Here is a 17,559-nt window from a genome sequence, read left to right on the forward strand (position 1 = left end):
CACATATATAGAGATGAGATGCTTAGTCGACAGATTTTTTTTTTTTTTAAAAAGTCGGTTGCTATATATTGATTAAAAAAAGTGATAAGGCATGAAGCCGTACATAGTTTGCTTCGAGAGCATTACATGTCCAAGGATAGAGCATGAGTTTCCTATCCCTGAGATGGTTTCTGAAAATTCTGACTACTAAAGAGCTAATATACTACTATAGATCCGGACGAACTGATGACACAAAAATTTGCATTTGCAATACATAATTAGTCAATGGAAATATGACTGATATTTCTCGCTGTAGAGTCCTCGGGGTGCTGCTCTCATCCATTGGCTTCGCGCTTGAAGATGTTGATTTCTCCTTCTGCTTTGTTTCCAAAATTTCCCTTAGAATTGCCAGCGACTCCTCGGCATGGATGCATCTGTTGTTGAGCCCATTGAACTGCTCCTGTAGTGAGTGAACCCTGTGGAGAAACAAATTCATTTCTGTACGGTATTTAGCGTGGAGATTTCTGAACTGCTCCTCGAATTTTGCTTCCACACTTCGAATCTGCTCAGCATGCCTAGCTTCCATATTTCGCACTTGATCTTCCAGAATTCGTTGTTGAGCTCTGACCTCGTCGAATTCAGCTTGGAGGTCGCGGCAGTGAAAACATTGCTCAGAGCGAGCCATTACAAAAGGGGGATAGGTTCTAGGAGGAACAGATTCACAAGGATGGTCTATTGATTCCTTCTGACTGCAAGAGAATAAGGGCCGGTAATAGTGGCGCGGGTTCTTGGCAGAAGATAGACAGAGGATCGAGCCCACCGATCTGATTTTCAGAGAGAGGTAAAAAAGAAAGATCTGGAAACTTGAAAATAGGGGAGAAGAGCCGGAAAGATGCGAGCTGAGGGAGCAAGATGAGAGGCAGGGGGACGGCCAGCAAGGTCGTTGAGAGAGAAGAAGGGGATCTGGATCTCTAGGTTTCCCTTCAAAGCTTTTCCTGAAAAAGACCGTAAGATTGATTAGAGAAAAGTTATGCAAAGAATAGAAAGCCGATACCAGAGCAAGTGGTCTCCGTCGTGGCTGATCCTGAGCGCTTTCTCCACTTTCACGGGGCTGCTCTTGGTCGCAGTGTTGATAGACAATAAAATGCCTTCCTAAACTCGAATTTATGGATCGGGTCCAGCTGCAGCAACCTGGATTCTTATCAGAGATCCGATCCTCTGTGATAATTAGATATTTTCCTATATCTCTAGGACGATTGTCTGCGGTAGCAGAATCATTCCTCCGTCCTTCACTGTGATTATGAATTTTCCTTGGGATGTCAGCTGATCTGAGGGCCGTATTCTGAGTGTGATTGCTTGAGATTTTCGAAATTTGCCCAAAGGCTGTTTTTGCCATCCCCTTCACACGCTTGCTGAATTTGCGCGCTTGGGTTTTTCCCTGTCGTCCTGGTTCATGGCAGAGGTTGGAAGAAGGCTCGTTGACTGTGTCTCAGTGCTCCTTCCTGTTGTCCAACTGCTTTATTAGCATGTTTATCCGCTTCCCCATTGTATGTGCGAAGGATATGGCAGAATCGGATTTTTTCAAAGTGATTGGTGAGGAGGCTAATGCGTTGAAGATGCTGTTGAAGACTACTTTTGAGGATATCCTGTAATGGTTCATGTAGCCAATGATTATAGAGGAGTCTCCTAGAACAAGTGCATTTTTGATTCCCCTATTTTTTAGTTGCAGCAGTCCTTGGTACAGAGCAAGAGCCTCGGCGTTATTATTTGTTTTTTTCCCCTAAACTCCATTCGTAGCTGCATATTTTCTTCTCCTGATTCGTCTAAAATAATACCTCCTGCACCTGCTGGTCCTGGGTTGGACTTGGAGGCTCCGTCAAAGAATAGGATTGGACAGTTATTACTCGTTAGCCATCTTTTGAATTCCTGAGATGGTAGCCTTATTCCCATTCTTTGGTCTTATGTTGGAGTTTCATGACATTTCTCTGAGTTCTCTGATGTTGGCTTGGATTGCCTAGAATATGTCTGATCATGATCCTCTCTTCAATTGTATAATCAGTTGCTTTAATTGTTCCTGAGCATTTGACAGTCATCGTCTCCTGAGCCAGTAGGTGAGCGCTGCTACATGTTTCCCAGACATTGCCTTCTTTATTTTGGAATATTTTCTTGTTTCTAGTGAGCCAGATTTTCCAGAGGAGGTTGTGGGTGATGTCCCAGGTTCTTTTAACAATCTTGCTTCGCTTATCTTTCCAAGGGCAATTCCTTCTCCAGTGTTGAATTGTCTCAGCAATGTTTTGCTGAGGATGCCAAGTTATGCTGCCCAGGTTGGCCATGATGGTCCAGCATTTCTTCGCAAAGGCACAATCAAGAAATAGGTGGTGGATGGTTTCCTCCTCGGAGCAGCAGTTAGGACAGATTGAGGGACCATGTATCCCTCTCTTTCTCAAATTTTCCGAGGTGAGAATTCTACCCTTGAGCAACAGCCAGATGAAGAATTTGACCTTTGGGATTGCCTCAGAATTCCAAATTATTCTCCAATGATTCCAGACCGGAGCCTGATAAGTATTATTGCAGAGGATTGGTAACCGATTTAATGGAGTAACCTGAACCCGTGGGATCCCATCTAAGCCCATCTAATGCTCCTTTTTTTATAGGGGCTCTGTTTTGAAGATTTTTAAGAAGGACTTGGAAGCTTGAATCCAAGTTTGGGGGAATATATGGGAATTCCCAGCTAAGCCAAGCACCGCTCTCAGCATCCCATTTTGAGATTTGGTCCAGCCTTTGAAGGCCTTTGCTGTGAAGGTAAAGGATGATGGGAATGGCTTCTTCAACGGTGTTTAAGGGTTGGAGCCCATGATTTTGTCAGTGGCATAATTGATACTGCTTCCATCCCCCGGAATCTTTGAGGTGTTTTGAATAAGAGTGGGGATTGCTTTCTTGCAAAGTTGCCAGATTTTGGTGGAATCTCTTATAGGAATATCAGATTCAAGAAGTCTTTGTCTATGGTCCGAAAGATATTTGCATTCAAAGACCTGTTTCCACCAGGCTTTTGGTTCACTTATAAGTCTCCAAGCCATTTTAATCCCAAAGGCGAGATTCAGAATCTTGGGCGTTCTGATTCCCAATCCACCTCTGTCTGGAGATTGAATTACACTTTTCCAGTTGACCAGATTGTATCTATTTTTTTCTTTTTCCCTCCTTGCCATAAAAAATTGCGGAGTGCAACTTCTAGCTTGTTATGGAACGAAGCAGGAGCTTGGTAAAGAGTGAAGCGATATAAAGGTAAGGAGGAAATACCTGATTTAAGCAGGATAAGTCTGCCCGCTGGGTTAAGCCATTGGGTCCCCCATTGCTGTACCTTCCTTTTGACTTTGTCGATTATTTCATTCCAGGTGGACGCTTTGAGAGCACCCAAGGTGACCGCATCCCAAGATAGGTGAAGTGATCCCAGGTTTCTTTATAGGCTACTCCAAAGATATGGCAATATTGTGAGCTGTTTGATTAGAGATGTTCCATCCATAGATGCAGCTTTTCTGAAAGTTAACTTCTCCTCCAGAGCACTCCATAAATTGATCGAGGAGATTTTTGAAACGCCTTGCTATTGTGGTGGAGGCCCCGCCAATGAGCAGGGTATCATCAGCAAATTGTGAATGATTGATATTTTTGACTCCATTCCCAAACTTGATACCAGAGATGAGGCCGACTCTTCGGTTGTAATCAAGGTTGCTGCTGAAGGATTCAGCCATCAAGATGAATAGATAGGGTGAGAGAGGGCATCCTTGCCTTAGTCCTCTTGAAGATTGAAAAGCTTCACAAGGGCGACCATTTATGAGAGGCGAGATCCAGGGACCAGAGATGCATGCGGCAATGGTGCTTATGAAGTCAGAATTAAAGCCCATTTTTCTCATGACAGCGTACAAGAAAGAGTGTCTTACTCGGTCAAAAGCGTTGGCTAAATCAAGCTTGAGGACGAAACCTTTCTCTTGTCTAGAGGTGCTAGAGTGAATAGCTTCTTGAACCAAAGAGATGGAATCATGAATTTGCCTATTGGTCATGAAACCCCCCTGATTTTCAGATATGATGGAAGGAAGCAAAGGCTGGAGTCTAGCTGCTATGATTTTTGCAAAAATCTTATAAGAAGTGTTGCACAAGGAGATTGGTCTAAATCTAGAGAAGGAAGTGGGCCTGGTTTCCTTGGGAATGAGGGCAAGAAAAGTTGAATTTGTGAAACCCCCCATTTTCTTTTTTCTTTGGATTCCTTTCATCATTTTTACAAGATCTTTCTTTATCAAATGCCAATGGTCCCTGTAAAAATTAATAGAAAAGCCATCTGGACCTGGAGATTTGTCTGGTTGAAGAGTCCAGATAGCTTTTCTTATCTCTTCCTCAGTTATATCGCTGTTCATCCTCTCATTCTCCTCAGCAGAGATTTTCCCTGGAGGTGCCGAAGGAAGGCCGTATAGTCCATGGCGCTTTGATTTTCAGTGAGAAGGCACTTGTAATGATGGAAGGCAGCTCTTTTAATAGCTTCCTGATCATCATGCTGGTTACCTTGACTATCTGTAATAGTAGTAACAATGTTCCTTGATTTTTTTACTGTAGCCTGCTTATGGAAGTATGCCGTATTTTTATCACCTTCCTTTAGCCATATTTCTCGCGACTTGAGCCTCCATTTGATTTCTTCCGCCCTCTTAATTTGAGTTAGCTGTCCCTGCACTTCCCATTCCTTACTTTTTAGTTGATTTGTGTATCCATGATCTTCTATTTGTTTGTGAATATCTTCCAAACTCTGCTGCATTTTTCCTTTTATTTTTTCTGGTTCTTGGTAACTGACTTTTGCCCAATCCTTTAGAGCTTTCCTTGTGTTTCGAATTTTGGTTTCCCAAATGTAGTTTGGAGAGCCTTCCACGTGATTCTTCCATGTATCTTCTATAATTGACTCGGCCTCGATGCTATCTCTCCACAATGGATTGTATCTGAAAGGGATTGGTCCCAAATTAGCGTGAGATTCCAACGTTAATAGAATGGGGAAATGATCTGAGGCTGTGGCGCTAAGAATTTTGGTGTGACCTGCTGCAAAGGAGGAAAGAAGGGTAACATTAACCAGAATTCTGTCCAGCCTTTCCATAATGTTACCTGGTCCCAGACGTCTATTGTTCCAAGTGTATTTCCTATTTTTAGGAATGATGTCCATCAATTCGTGTTCAGCCATGATAATTTCCAGCTGCCTTCTGAAAGGATCGGGGTTGAAGGCGCCCCCCCTTTTCTCATTAGCATGGAGAATTAAATTGAGATCTCCAGCAAGGATAACATTTGAATTCTGTTCCTTGTCTATTTCCTGCTTCAAATCATTCCAGCATTGTTCCTTTTCCCGGAAATGGTTGGGAATATAGACATTGTAAATAATTAAATCACAGCTTTCTTCCTTGTTGACGAGGTTGGTCCTGATCCAGTTTGGATTGAGGACAGAGGATTTGCAATTCCACTGCTGCTTATTCCACATGGTGGTGATTCCTCCAGAGGCTCCTCTGGAATTACTACTGATCCCTGTAAAGGAATTTTGTGCTTCTATGATTAACTGCATATCATTCTGATTTTGCTTGGTTTCCTGAATTAGAACAATTTCAGGTCTTTCTGAATGAAGAAGGTCTCTTAGGGCGGCTGATTTAGAGGGGTGCCCCATACCCCTGCTGTTCCAAGATAAGAGCTTCATCATAAAAAGTTCGAGCGAGGAGGTGCTCGCCTCTCAAATTCTTTAGCTGCTGTGTCTTTCTCTTGAGAACCTATAATGAAGGAGTCCATAGGGGTTTGTAACCCTAAAGCTATGTCCTTTTGCGTGCTTTCTTCCCGATGCTGCTTGGCTGATTTTCTGCCTGGTCCAGATTTCTTGAGGATATCACCGGATGCACCAAGGTCCTTGGAGGAACTTCTGGTAATTCTGATGGGCTGAGTCCATGGGCTGGCTGAGGTGGATTCGAGGCGATCAGAGGGGGATCAATACAGGTCAGCACTGGTTGATCAGGTTGAGGGCCATCATCGGACATTTTCGATTTGTTTTTAGATGAGTTCCTTTCCACTGAGTGCAGGGGGAAGCTTGGTGGGGGGAAGAGGGAGAGATTCTGGGGCCTTTGGGGGAGGGTGGGGGAGAAGGGAGGTCCTCTGAAGCAAGGGATCCAAAGGGGTTGGAGGACGAGGGGAAGACAGGGGGGGAGGGAGGGGTTCCGGAGTGAGGCACCTCAGGCTCAGGGGGAGGGTTTGATTTCTTCTTTTTCCTTACTATTTCCCATGCTTCCTCATGAGTTCCAGAATTATTGATATTGGTTTCTGATTTAGATTTAGGACACCTATTAGCAAAATGACCGTACTCATGACATACCTTACACTTGAAGGGAAGTTGTTCATAGTCCACCTGTTGAATATGCGTCCACTGGTCCACTCTGAGTTTAACTGCTTCTGGAAGACCTTTGCCCAAGTCTACCTCAACACAGATCCTCGCACATGCATACATATTTTCCTTTGGTTCAGATCTGTCCACATATTTACCTATCGCATTTCCAATCGCCCGAACAGTTTCATCAGCCCAGCAGTGAAGCGGCAGGTGCGGAAGGCGAACCCATACAGGGACTGCGTTGGGTACGTCCATTTCTGGATCGAAATCCGGGTCCAACGGTTGAGATAAAGGCCTCTTGTGTCCATGAAGTACGGCCCATTCCTGAAAATTAGATTGCGATCCTCCACTGATTCGAAGAGGAAGGTGAAAAAACCTCTTCCACAAAACCTTATGGCAATTTTTCCCTGGACCATGGCATTCCAATTTCTTTCCACCCAACGTTGGACGGATCGAGGGGAGGGCCATAGCCCCGTAAACTGGCCAACCAATCCTCGTTCAGCTAAGGCTACAGCCGATCTCCTTGGAAGAGAAAGAGGAAGAGGGATTTCCGGAATTTCATCAAGTTTTTTGATAAATTTGGAGGCAGAAGGTCGGATCCTTTCAGAGTTATTATCAGGGACGAGAGAAGCAAAGGCTTTCTCAAAATCGGGTTGAGTTGAAGCATGATGGTCCATCGAGCTGGGACGCTCAGCAGAAGGCAAGATAGGGAGGGGCAGGAGGCCCAGGAAAGAGAGGCGCAGCAGAGGGCTGCCCTCAGGGAAGCTCGAGCAGCTAGAGGCGGGCAGGAGGCCCAGGAAGCAAACCAGCGAGGGGGGCGCAGCAGGGGAAGCCCGTAGGGGCCTGCAAGCCCGGCAGCAGGGCTGCCAAGCTCGATCGGGGGCGGTCAAGGGTTCCAGAGGCGGGGGAGCTCCATCTCCAGCGCGCGCGATCGCTTAGTCGACAGATATTAGAATTTAAATTTTTTTTAATTTATTTTATTATGTTTTAATTATAATTTTAATTGTTTTGTTATATTTTGCTAATTTTAATTATATTTTGTGATATTTAGGGATTTTAAATTCATTATCTAATTATTATCTTTATTAGGGTTATGGTTATATTAATTACTTTAGGGTTATATTAATTATATTTTTAATTTAATTTTATAATTATTTTAATTGTATTTATTTTAATTAATTTTAATTATTTTCATTGTATTTATTTTAATTAATTAATTATTAATCTTAATTGTTATTAATTTTAATTGTTATAATTTTCATATTAGTTTTAATTAATTATTGATTTTAATTGTTATAATTATATTTATTTCAATATTCATTTATGATTATATTCATTTGTTTTTAATTATTTTCATTGTATTTATTTTAATTAATTAATTAATTATTAATTTTAATTGATATAATTATTAATTTTAATTGTTTTAAGTGTCTAGATTAATTGGAGGATTATAGTTAGGTGTAGATTTAGATGATAGGATTGGAATCCAGTTTTCGCTTATGGTCCATCCGTCGTCTCTATTGAGGTTGGCTTTGATGAATATTTGATTATTATGTTGGCTTCTCAAAGAATGATTAATTTTGGCAAAGGTAGGAATAATTGATGAATCTCTGCATCTCTTCAAGAATGTAAGATCAATCTTCCTTTTCGTTAAGAGCAATCTATGTCGTTCAAATCTGCGAACTTCTTTCATTGTCTCCCTTCCGCATTGGGTGCTTATTTTATAACAATTAAAATTACTAATTATAACAATTAAAATTAATATAATGAAAATAATTAAAAATAAATAAATAATTAAAATTAATAACAATTAAGATTAATAATTAATTAATTAAAATAAATACAATGAAAATAATTAAAAACAAATAAATAATTAAAATTAATTAAAATAATATAATTAAAATAATTATAAAATTAATTAAAAACATAATTAATATAACCCTAAAGTAATTAATATAACCATAACCCTAATAAAGATAATAATTAGATAATGAATTTAAAATCCCTAAATATCACAAAATATAATTAAAATTAGCAAAATATAACAAAACAATTAAAATTATAATTAAAACATAATAAAAGAAATTAAAAATAAATAAATTCTAATATCTGTCGGCTAAGCATCTCATCTCTATATAAGTGAAAAATGAGAATAGTCTTTCAATAATATTTCACATCCTGAAGATCAACCATCGTTGTTGGTTCGAAACGTCGATCAGAAAGAAGCCTAATGCGATGTATCCAGAATATAATCTACAAAACAATCACATTGTTGGCTAAGTCCAGATGCTCCTGCATCAACATTGTATGCAAAAGTTGCATCCACAGGAAGTTGATTTACCAACTAACTAGGGGCCCACAAACCTTTTGTTGTGTCATGTTCTAGAGCTATAGTTTTGAACCTCTTGGGCTATTTATTTATGTCATAAGGTCATTCTTCTGACCCCTTGTAAATAGATTTTTGTGAATTTTATAGTCGCCATCTCTCTCCATTTAAATATATTCCACCAATATAGCCATTTTGTGTTGTGTAATATTCAATTATTTTATTTATAAATAAAAGCTAGGTTTTCATAATATTACTATTCGTTCTGCTATATTTATGTGTGTGTGTTCCATTTCCTTTCCTTCCTTTCATTTTGTTCCATGTACAACCCAAATTAATGGTATCCGAGTAATTTTCTCCTTGTTGTTTCTCAATGCATGTTTCGACGAGATTAGGGTATAAAGAGTTAGGTCTCGAGCTAGTTTCACTTGGGAATGATTTCTCTCACCAACCCAAGAAGCCTCCCATGGTGGAAGAAAATAAATACGACATAGTATGTGATCCTATAATAAAAATTCTCGAGGAAGCACTCATGCGATAGACGAATGAGATGATGGGTAATTTCACCTAGATCCTTAAATGGATGCCAATAGTGGTTGAGCCGCCTTCAAAAGGAGGAAATTTTGGAGCAAAACACCCTTCAAGGTACAAGTTAAATTTTATATCCCCTTATTTGAAGGCCATATAGATGCAAGTGCTTTGGCGAAATGGTTAAATCTGTTAAAAAACAATTACTATGTTTCTAACAGTGAGAAGAACACCCTCACACTCTTGAAAGCCCTTCCGCATGTCAAAGATTGGTGGGAAGGTTATTGTAAAAGACACAATGAATATGAGTATATTATATTCAATGTAGGAGCCATTTGAGCCGCTTTTATTGATTCCCTCAAGGAGCAATTCTACCTTGTAGGGAACTATGATGACTCGTACACAAGATGAACAGATCTATGATAGAAGAGAGACCAAATGGTGTCAAAGTACATGAATAATTTATATACCTTGTGCTAAAAAATGAGTATCAAATACTCTGATTTGTTGACAATGCCACATCCCCAACCATACATTGTTGGTTGCTTGAGCCATGGGCAAGACATCTGTGTTATCCAACAATGTTACTTTTCCTATGGCATAAAGCCCTTCAAAGATGAGATATTGTGTGATGTTTCCCCACTCAAATGTTGTGATGTTACTTTAGGAAAATATGTTAAAAATAGCAACAAGAAATCCTAATTTAATTCTCCCTTGAATTAAATTAGGAATTAAATCGAAATTATATTCTCATAGAAACTTGTAATAGTTAACTAAGTTAATTTGACTTAGTTGGCTCAACAAATTCAATTTGGAAGTCTATCTAAATTGATGTACAGTGATTCCTAAATTTTAGGGGTCCAAGTTGAGTTCTTTTGAGTTGTAATTAATTAACTCAGTCTAACTGAGTTAAATTCAGTTAAACTAGTTCAAATAGTTGGAGGAACTAGTAGGAGGTCTAGTAGTGGGGACAAGCACCAGTGCAACTTCATTGAACCACCAGTTAATTGAAGGTTCACTCATAAATAACTCATGAATGTCAGTTCTGAGGAAGAACCAGTTGATATTGGAGTCCAGGGACAGTGTACTATTAGTTTTATAATTTTCCAAGTTGTACAGATGGTACATGCAATCAATTGAGGGCCTATGGGTGGATTGCACAATTATGTAGAGAGAATTTCCCAACTAAATATGGGTTAAGTCTCTCAGGAATTATGTAAGGAAGTAGGGCCTTAGTAGGCAGTAGAATTGGCTAAGTGTTGGCTTGAGATAGTTTGTGAAGCAGAGAGATAGATTTTACTTGTGTAGGAATTTTTTGGGTTGAACACGCATTGTATTTTCTTCTTAGATCTTCTGGTTAATACAATATAGATATTCAGGGATTTAAGCAGTTGCTTTCCCTAGAAAAATATTGTTTTAAGTTCGATTGAAATTCTTCATTTTCTGCTTAATGTTTTCATCGATCATTTTTTGTTTCCGCTAATGAGTAGAGTAGATTCTTGTCTTATGTTTTAGCATATCACAAAAGTTGTTGAATCTACAAGTAAATATCTACATGGTATCAGAGCTGAAGACATTATAGAAGAGGAGAATTCAAGTTTGTTATGCATGTGAAATTGAATTTGCAAGTTCATACTTCATAGTCAGCAATATGTCATTCTACGGTTTGAGACTTGAGTATGCCCTGGAGGGAAACTCCAATTACATAGCCTAAAAGAACAAGATGGATGTAATGCTAGAAGACAACAAGTTGAAGGAATTCATAGATCATGATATTCCAAAGCCTCCAGCATCTGATGCTAAAGATCTGGTTGAATGGAGAAAGTATGTGGAAAAAGCGAGAAGGATTATCCTAGAAGGAGTTCAAGATAATATTGTCTCGAATCTCCATGGTAAGGAAACTCCATTTGCAATGTGGAAGGCATTGATGGACCCGTTTCAAAATAGTAGTGACCACAGGAAGATGGCACTAAAGGACAATCTCAGAAAGATCAAGATGGAGAAGGGCGACTCTATTCTGAAGTACTTGACCAAGTTCACTCAATGTATTATTGTTTCTGAAGACAATCTCATGAGCCTAACACTTCTAGGACTTCTCAAGAGCTGGCATAGTTACCAGGACTCAGTTAATGGGAGGGAGAAGCTACCAGAGTGGTAGCGATTGTGGTTCGACTTGGTACAGGAAGAGATTTGGTGGAACACTAGAAAGGGATCCTCCTTAAAGCATGATGTGATGAGAATTGTGCCTTAGTGGGTAAGGAAAATAAATGGAAGGGGATGTCATCCCATTCCAAATCAAATTCTTGTTTGGGCAGCAAGAAGAATGACATGTCGAAAATCAAGTGTTTTCACTGTCACGAGATGGGACATTTTTCCACAAAGTGTCTACATAAGAAGGCCGGTAAGAAGCCCTCAGGAGGAGCGGCAGGTGAGGCTCTTGCTTCACAGTTCAAACTGGATTTTACCCTCATCACTTGTATGGTGTCATCGATGATGGGTAGTGTGTGGTATCTAGATAGTGGAGCTTCTTTCCACATGACTGGTAACAAAAAGCTCTTCAGTAACTTGGAGGAGAAGGATCTCTAGATGCATATCGATATGGGTGATGATGGGAGGTATAGTGCAACCGGTATCGGTACAGTTACCTTTCAGAGGGAGTTTGGTTCTCCCCTCACTTTGTGAGATGTTATGTACATTCCTAGTTTGAAGAATAACTTGGCTTATGTTGTCATGTTGGAGGATAGAGGCTATGATGTGATATTTAGTAAGGGAAAGGTCTTCCTTCGTCACATAGCCACTAGACAGGTGAAGAGGATAGGGGTTCGAGTGAAGAACCTCTGCAAGTTGGAGGTAGAAGATTGTGTTGCCTTGAGCACTAAAGCATAAAAGGTGCAAAGCCGATAGACCAGTGAGTTGTGGCACAAGAGGTTGGATCACTTGCACCATGGCGCTTTGAAGCTCATGCAATAAATTTCTACCGGTCTTCCCAAGGGTGCACTAGAGCAAGTTGACACATGCAAAGGGTGTATATTGGGGAAGTACACCAAATCTTCTTTCATGACAAAGACAGTCAAGCACAGACGATCCTCGATCAAGTTCATTGAGTTGTGTGTGGACAGTTCTTGACAACATCCACGGCCAAGCACAGGTATTATGTGATATTTGTTGATGATTTTTCTCGTAAGTGTTGGATCTTCTTCACGTAAAATAAATATCAAACTTTTGCTAAGTTTTGTGAATTTAAATCATTTGTCGAGAAAGATACTGGCAGGAAATTTAAAGCTCTCATGAGTGATAATGGTGGAGAGTATGTGTTGAATGAGTTCAAAAATTTCTATGCATCAAAAGGCATTCGACAGGAGTTGATGGCACATCATAACCCACAGTAGAATGGGGTGGCTGAAAGGAAGAATAGGATCATTGTGGGAGTGTCATAAATGATGTTTCATGATCAGGACCTACCATTACACTTGTGGGTTGAAGCATGCAACACAACTGTTTATTTTCATAATAGAAGCCCTCATCGAATTCTTAGGATGAGTACACTGGAAGAGGCTTTTTCAAGGAAGAAACCAGATGTGGCACACTTCAGGATCTTTGGTTCATCAGTCTACTACCATGCTACCAAATATGCATGAAAAAAACTAGAACCAATAACAGAGTTGGGCATATTTGTGGGGTATATTAATACACCTCACAACTATCGGGTGTACCTTCCAACCAACAGGATGACAGTGGTTCGCAAAGATTTAAAATTTGATGAAGAGAAGGCCATGAGATGTTCCCTTGAGAGGGAGTTTCAGCTACATGCAGTTAAGGAGATTTTAGCTCTTAAGGAGGAACCTCAGGATGATATGGAGCAAACACATGCAGAGGAGCAAGGAATGGAGACACCCACTCATGCAAAGTCTTCCAGAGATGGGAGAAAGCGCACCAGAGAGGCTGACAGGTTATTGCATGATGATAAAGAGAATGTGGGAGCACCCATATCACAACGTAGGAAGAGGAGGTCACTAGAGAGGTACACTGGTGACATGGCTCTAATGAGCAGATGTGTAGAGGTTGAGCCATCTTCTTTTGAGGAAGCAGTGCAACAACCAGTTTGGGTTGATGCCATGGTTGTGGAGTATGACTCTATTGTTAGGAAAAATGTTTGGGATGTGGTCCCAAGACCAGCAGACAAGTCAGTGGTGAGTTCTAGATGACTTTACAAGGTAAAGAAAGCAACGGATGTTAGTGTGGAGAAACACAAGGCCATGTTTTTGGCCAGAGTGTTTTCTCAGTTGGATGGGATTGATTACGATGAGACTTTCGCTTCTATTGCAAGGTACTCATAAATCAAGTCCATTCTAGCACTTTTAGTGCAGATGGGATGGAAGATACATCAGATGGATTTAATTACAACATTCCTCAATGAAATGATTGAGGAATAGGTGTATATTGAGTAGACTAAAGTATTTGAGACCTTCAACAAAGAGTTGCATGTGTTCTAACTCAAGTGATCATTGTATGGAGTGAAACAAGGACCCTGTGTTCGGTACACTAGGATTGATAGTTATTTCACCGGGTTGGGCTTTACCAAAAGTGAAGAAGATGCGAACCTTTACCATATTGTGGTTGAAGGTAAATTGTTGATTATTGTTTTATATGTTGATGATTTGATTATGACAAGTGATGATAAGTTGATCAAGTCTTGCAAAGAGGATCTTGCAAGAGATTTCAAAATGAAGGACTTGGGGCTCATGAACTACTTTATGGGGATGGAGGTATGACAAGGTGATGAGGAACTATTTGTCTCTCAGGGCAAGTATGCCAACAAGATACTCAAGAAGTTCTACATGGAGAGAAGTAAACCCATGGAGACTCCTCTTGTTGGTAACTGGAGAAAGGAGGATGTTACTTCCAGTGAAGTAGTGGAGGCTACTCTTTATAGGCAAATTGTGGGTTCACTCATGTATTTGGTGAATATGCGACCGAACATGTGTTATGCAGTTAACCAGCTTAGTCAAGCATGGTTAAGCCAAAAAATTATATTGGAAGGCAGCCAAACATGTGTTGAGATACCTCAAATTCACTACTCAGTATAGTATTTGGTACAGACAGATAGAGGGAGTGAAGCTTCAAGGCTTCACCGATGTAGATTGGGTAGGGAGTCCATACGACATGAAGAGAACATCAAGTGGGATCTTCTGTATTGGGTCAAAAACTATTTCTTGGTACAGCAAAAAACATAGATCAGTTGCACTCAATTCAGCAGAAGTAGAGTACATGGCTTCTAGTCAAGTAGCTTGTGAGGTTATCTGGATGAGGAAGATTTAGGTTGGTTTGTTTGGTCAGCAGATGGATCCAACAGTGATTTACTGGGACAATCATAGTTTTATGAAAATATATGAGAATTCAATTTTTCATGATCGGTCCAAGCATATTGATATCTAGTACCATCATCTTCGAGATTGTGTGTAGAGGAGAATCATGTTGTTGGAGTACATTCCTACAAAGGAGCAGGATGCAAATATTTTGACAAAGGCTTTTTCAAGATGCAAATTCGAGTTTCACAGAGGCAGGATTGGGGTAGAAGATAGTCCCTTTCTTGTTGAGGGGGAGTGTTAAAAATAGCAACAAGAAATCCTAATTTAATTTGTCCTTGAATTAAATTAGGAATTAAATCGAAATTATATTATCATAGCAACTTGTAATAGTTAACTAAGTTAATTTGACTTAGTTGGCTTAGTAATTCGAGTTGGAATTCTATCTAGAGTCATGTAGAGTGATTGCTAAATTTTACGGGTCCATGTTGAGTTATTTTGAGTTGTAATTAATTAACTCAGTCAAACTGAGTTAAAGTCAGTTAAACTAGTTCAAATAGTTAGAGGAACTAGTAGGAGGTCTAGTAGTGGGGACAGGCATTAGTGCAGCTTCACTGAAGATTCACTCATAAATAACTCATGCATGTCAGTTCTGAGAAAGACCTAGTTGAGATTAGAGTTTAGGCGTTGTGTACTATCAGTTGTATAATTTTTCGAGTTGTACAGATGGTGCATGCAATCAGTTGAGGGCCTATGGATGAATTGTGCAATTATGGAGAGAGAGTTTCCCAATTAAATATGGTCTAATTCTCTCAGGAATTGCATAAGGAAGTAGGAGCTTAGAAGGCAACAAAATTGGCTAAGTGTTGGTTTGAGCTGGTTTGTGAATCAGAGAGATAGATTGTACTTGTGCAGGAATTGTTCGGGTTGAATAAGCATCGTATTTTCTTCTCAGATCTTCTAGTTAATGCAACATAGATAGTCAGGGTTTTGCGCAGTTTCTTTCCCCAAAAAATATTGTGTTATGTGCAATTGAAATTCTTCTTTTTCTACTTAGTGCTTTCATCGATCAATTTTTGTTTCCGCTAATGAGTAAATTATATTCTTGTCTTATGTTTTAGCATATCACATAAGCTGTTGAATTTACAAGTAAAAAACTACAAAATATTATATATGGAAACCTTATATATGGAAGACTGTCCTTAACTGTGCATTCTAAGTAGCATAGTTGAGGACAATCAATCTAGTTATGAATCTATGTTGTTGTGTCATCAAGTATTATAAGTGTGTGATCATATTTAAAGTCTTATCACTATTCACATTAGTCTCACCGATCCCACACAACCATTTCCTGAAAAAACTTCCCAACCAAGCAACCTAGCCTCTACTGGCCTCCTTGAACAGAAAATTATGTAATCTCATTACTCTAGTTGTGACCTTGACTCTTGACATGGTACAATGCACATTTCCTTCTTCCCAAGACTACTGTGTTGTGCAGTTCCAGTGCTCAAACCCCAACCTTGGCTCCCAGAATTGCCCAATCCATCTGGCCATACTGTCCTCAACTGCACATTCTGTAGTCTTTGGCCTCAATTTCATCCCTCGAGCACCTGAGATACACAATTGCATAATGGCCCAGCCTCCTTCGTCTCCTAGAATTGTGTAATGTGTTGATCCAATGTTCATCCCCTCAGCCTGTCACACTAACCTCTATAATTGCGCAATTTTCTTCCTCAACCTAGCTTGCACTATGCATTCTGTAGTCTCAAGGTTCAAGGTTCACCCATGACTTCTTGAACTGCGCAACTATGCAGTCACTGAGCCCTTCTCCCATCTTGTCACCTAGTTCCAACTCAACCAATGGGTCAATATGCACTATCTTGGTTTTCATACTGATTTCATCTCATCATGAGTGAATTGCAGATACAAGTACCTTATCATACCATGGTGAGATGATGAAGAAGGATATGAAGAAGGGAAACATGTTGAAAGACATCTTTGTAGCTAAGTATGCAAGCTGATCAATCGAGAGAAAGTATAGGGACATCGGTTTGTGATCATAACTCAAGACTTGAGACCATTGAAGATTCACTACCACCAAGCCATGCAGAGGTGGAAAGAAGAACATTCTCAAGCAAACATTCAACACAAAGAAACAACAGTGGCTTGACATTGTGACATCATCAAGCATTCCATGTCAGTAGTGTCATGTCATGTCATGTCATGAGTTGTCACATGCCACAACATTATGGTGGTTTATGTAATTCTCGTTTAGAAAATGTATTGTAAAGTGAAAGTCCAAATGACATGTATGGCATATGAAGAGTCATGTAAAATTTGAAAAGTCATAGGAAGTCAAAGAGTCACAAGGAAGGTGAAGCATCACCTGCTCATTATTATATATACACCCTCATTGTAAGAGTAAAGGGATTTTCACCTTGGTTCCTCCCATAAGGAATTAGAGAGATAAGTTAGTTCTTTTGAAGAGCAAGGAGTGGATCCAACACTCCATTATTGGAGCTAGTGATGTTCATTGTATACATGTGTCTTGGAACTTTTACTTAATATAAGAGGCCTTATGGGTCAACATGTTCTTCACGCATGGGTTATGGATATTTGTAAGACTATTCTGTGAATGTTTGTAATTCATGTTCACTTTCATCTATGCTAAAGTAGTTGAACTATTTCGGTTATTTTGGTACTTATCATATTGAGAATGTGTTGTAATTTCTATTATCGCAGTCGCATCCTCATGGACTATTCCACTGGATATTAGATAGATATTCCTTGTTACATTGGTTGCAATGATCATCGCATCTTTGTGACAATCCCGCTTGATGTTGTACGGATCCTTCTTGTTTATGTGTGTCTCTACTAGGGTAGTATTACTACCTCTCTTTTAGAGGCTCTCTTCTCCTCCCCTCTGTAGTGAAAGAACTTTGACACACATACTACCGAACACTCATCAGGCACTCCCCCTTGCTTTTCAAAGCCTCATTTGCACTCCTCTCTCTTTTCGACAATTAGATCCA

Source organism: Pinus tabuliformis, chromosome J (genome assembly GCF_031772625.1).
Source record: "Pinus tabuliformis cultivar Carrire ecotype Pingquan chromosome J, CPIR1, whole genome shotgun sequence".
Classification (NCBI taxonomy): domain Eukaryota; kingdom Viridiplantae; phylum Streptophyta; class Pinopsida; order Pinales; family Pinaceae; genus Pinus; species Pinus tabuliformis.